The sequence below is a fragment of the Phodopus roborovskii genome, unplaced genomic scaffold (assembly GCF_943737965.1).
Source record: "Phodopus roborovskii unplaced genomic scaffold, PHOROB, whole genome shotgun sequence".
NCBI lineage: Eukaryota > Metazoa > Chordata > Mammalia > Rodentia > Cricetidae > Phodopus > Phodopus roborovskii.
The window spans coordinates 90790-95245 of record NW_026126134.1 but is presented as its reverse complement, the minus strand read 5'-3'; the positions used below and the strand labels follow the sequence as shown (position 1 = coordinate 95245).

At 36.2% G+C, this 4456-nt stretch overlaps 1 pseudogene; it reads left to right on the top strand.

The window, feature by feature from the left end:
* The first annotated feature begins 1323 nt into the window (after positions 1 to 1323).
* LOC127218494 (pyridoxal phosphate homeostasis protein-like) lies at positions 1324 to 2093 on the top strand (annotated as a pseudogene).
* Positions 2094 to 4456: the final 2363 nt, after the last annotated feature.

Genomic DNA, 4456 nt, shown 5'->3' with positions numbered 1-4456 from the left:
TCTTGAGGATTATGTTTTATGAGATTTTGCAGTTATACCTCGTCAGTGTTTTATTTTGTACTTGAAATATATGTTTATAATTTTCAGTTTTTGTAATATCTATTGTAAAAAAAGATGCTTTCACATATTTAGATCCTACTCTGTCCAAGTCTTACAAACATACCTTTTACAAGTATTTTCCAGTTGCTTATATTAGGCAATGATATTATAGTCCAAAACATTGGAGTTGTGTATTTTATTCCAACAGTGATATTCCCACTTCTTGGTCCCTTCATCCTTCCAGGATATTTGATTAGGAAACAAGTATGATGTTGGTCATTCAAGAAAATCTTTGAAGATGAAAAATTATATTTTCCATGAATGCTGTTGGAACAGTTGGATATTTGCATAAATAAATTTTAGTTTAAATTACTCATAGCATTTGGAGGTGATCTTTGAAGCCTGGAATTGGAATATTTTCTAGGTGTGGCACTAAAATCTTATCTGAACCCACAAGAAAAAAATATAGTCAATTTCATGAAAATATAGAATAGTTACAATTCAAATTTCACCATTAAAAAATTAAAACATAAAGAATTATAAGAGATGCAATATTTGACCAGACATATACACTCTGAAATGTTTTGTATACATAGGATGTTAAAATACTACACATGTCTTTAAGAAGTTAAATTGGAAAAAAGAAGAAGATAAACTGGGGATAGAGAAAAATGTCAGTTGTTAAAAACCATTGTTGCTCTTGCAGAGAATCTAAGGTTTGTTCACAGCTCCCAATGTTGGCTCACAAACATCTATAACACTCTTTCCAAGGGATCCAATGTCCTCCTCTGGCCTCTAGAGGCCACATAATACATTTTTTGTTTCCAGTTTGTATCCTCTTGATCTCCTTTTGTTGTTTTATTGCTCTAGCTAGAACTTCAAGTAGAACTGAAGAAATATGGAGAAAGTGGACAACCTTTTTTTCTCAAAAGAAAAAAATAAAGTTGGGTGAATGAGAATATGTGAAGATTTGGGGGAAGCAAAATAATATAATAAAACATATTTTAAAATTTCAAAACAAATATAGCATAAAAACATTCTATGCATCCTACTGAAAATTAATACAATCCATATAATACCAAAGACATTCAGTCTACAGAAAGTTAGAACAACCCCTAAATTTTCTAAAGAATTTCAAATAACCCTGTATGATATTATAAGAAATTAATATCCACATTCCATTGAAGTTAATTGGACATATATTTCTACTAACTCAACTCAGTGGGTTTGAGTCACACATCTTTAAAAGAGTTTCTTTTGCTGACCGTTACTAGCTGGAATTGGATGGCTGGGAGATCCTGCGGCCACGGTGCCACATACTGCTGGACCTGCTCTTTCACAGTCGCCAGCGCAAACCCGACTACCAGCACCGCCAACATTCTGCCAGCTCTCCAGAGGATCAAGCAGCGCACTTTTGGAGAGAACTATGTTCAGGAACTACTAGAAAAGGCATCAAACCCTAATGTTTGTCCTGATATCAAATGGCATTTCTTTGGCCATTTACAGAAACAGAATGTCAACAAATTGATGACTGTCCCCAACCTCTTTATGCTGGATACCGTAGACTCTATCAAGCTCGCAGACAAGGTGAACAGTTCCTTGCAGAAAAAAGGTTATACTGAATTACTAAAAGTTATGGTCCAGACTAACACCAGTGGAAAGGATAGTAAACATGGCCTTCTGGCTTTACAGACCATAGCCGTGGTGGAACACATAAAGGCCAGTTTACTCAGCCTGAAATTCGTGGGTCTCATGACCATAGGAAGCTTTGGACATGATCTTAGTCAAGGACCAAACCCAGACTTCAGATGTTACTGCACCTGTGGCAGGAGTTGTGTGAGAAGCTGAACGTTCCTGTGGACCAGGTGGAGCTGAGCATGGACATGTCTGCCGACTTCCAGCATGTTATTGAGGTGGGATCTACAAATGTCCCGGTAGGAAGCACCATTTTTGGAGAGCAGGATCACTCCAAAAAGCCTGCCCTAGACAAGAGAATGAGAGAACTGAAGGCCCCCATGCCACTGGTGCAAGAACAGAGAGGCCCGGAAAGCTGAACAGATCCACTATGTACCAGACTAGGCTTTCATTTTGGTGTTCAGCATATTACCAATCACACTCTTCTGTGGATCACATGTGTTGATGGAAACTACCCGTGCTTTGCCTCTGTTCTAGATAGCTCCATTCAAGCATTGGCTCAGGCATGAATTTGAGGAGTTCTGAGACTTCAGAACCAATACCAAATCAGGAACTGTTATCAACTGAATTCTGCCTGGAGTACTTAACCCTCCATGAATGCTTTTCACAAATCATCTTTTGGGTTGTTGGTGCATATAACCGAGAAAATCAGAGGAATTCCCATTTGCCATCCCACTCTTAATAGAACGCCCTATTCCTACAAATCCTCACTGTACACTCACTACTCTGGAATAGAGTGATTTTTGCTCACAGTTTCTACCCTGACCTGAAGATGTCTCTAGTCACAGTTCCTCTGTGGCACTGTCCTGAAATTCCAGGATAAATTGTAAAGAGCACTTGGGCCTTTCTGTCATCATCCTACTGAAAAGGTGGGACTTGGAGCTTTATTCTTGGGGACTATAATGATGGAAAGTAAGTGACAGGCTTTCCTCCTGAGCATAACTCTTTTCTGACTTTAGAAAAGATCATGTCCCACTTGGAGACATAGCTCTTCAGAATCAATTCTGGCACATGGGTTTCAAAAATATTTTATATAAATAAGTATATTCTGTCTATGATTCCCTCTACCTATATTCCTCCTAGTTCCTCTTCATTTCCTTTCCCATCCAGAACAATACCTATTCAGTCTTTGTGACTTCATATGATGTTAAGTCTTGTTGGTTTAGAGTTCCTCTTTTTTTGATGACTTCCATCCCCTCTGGCTCTTGCATTCTTTTTTATTTATTTATTTATTTATTTATTTATTTATTTATTTATTTGTGCAAGGTTCTCTGACCCTGTAGGGAGAGATTTAATAGAGTCATTCCAATTAGTTCTGAGTTTCCAAGGTCTCTCTGTGTCTCCATAATGTCTGGCTGTGTATCTCTGCATTTGCTTCCATCTGCTGCAGAACGAATCTTCTCTGGTGATAGCTGAACAAGGTACACTATAATATGAGTCTAAACAAATGTCATTAGGAAACATTTTATTCCAACTTTATTTTCTTAAGAATAGTACATGTTTTCACCCTAGTCCCCTGTTCACCCCAGGGGTGTGTGTCTGATATGCATTAACTCTCATAGAGTGTGCTTTAAGTCACATCAGGTATTGGTTGGTTATTCCCTCAGGCTTTGGCCACCATTGTCTTAGCATATCTTGTAGGAAGGATACCATTGCCAACCAAAGGATTTGTGACTGGGTTGGGGTTTACATTTCTTTTGGTAGCATACACAGTAAGAGTACCTTCCTGTACCAAAAACATTAGAATATAGGGAAGAAGACTCTAGTAGGTACCAGATTGTCTTGTTCATGTCAGTGAGTTGTATAAGTGTTGTCCTCAACAATTGAACTTTGCTGTCAGTTTGTGAAGAACAGCCTATAGTATTTGTAGCAGCCTGGTTTGTTGAGGTATTACAATGGGACCCCTTTGGATAACAACTGAATTAGATGTAATCCAAACCCAGGACTGGAAGCTTCATTTGGTGATAGGAGATGGCCAGTTTGGGCACTTGTTTCAGCCATTATTTGGTTTTTCATTTAGATACATATATTTATATAATGTTTCTATTACATTAAGTTTCATATTATACCTCAACTGGCCCTTAACTGATTTTTCTTCTTCAGGTAAATTAATAACATAAATATTTGACTTTCATAATTTTGTTTCATCATTTTTTCTTGATCTTTCTTTTCATTTCATTTCAACCGCAGTAGCTTTCTTGTTTTTTAAAAAGTGCTCTTGTTAATTGATTGTTTAATAAGGAACATTCATTTCTAATGAGTGTTAAAGTTATTTTTCTTGAACTCAGAAAATATTGATTTTTGATTGATTTTTTTAAAGTAATTCCTGGTTTTAGCTTGTCTATTTTTTAATATTTTTTACCGTTAAAATATTTACTCCATTATATTTAATTCAATTAAAGTGTTACTGTTTTACTTTGATCTCTTGTTATGTGAAAGGAAACTTTTCATGAAATCAATATTATTCTCCGTATATTAAAGTATTATAAAATCACCTTTATTTTAAAATTGATGTTTCTTCTTTAGCATTCTTGTCCTGTTAAAAATAGTTGTATTAATTCTTTAAAATTTTCATAAAATATATTTTGATTATATCCATCCCCACTCCTCCTTCTGAATACAACCTACTTGTTTCTTCAAATAGTGTCTCTTGTATCACAGGCTGACATAACATTCATTATATAGACAAGGTTGACCTTCTGATCCTCCTGCCTCCACCACC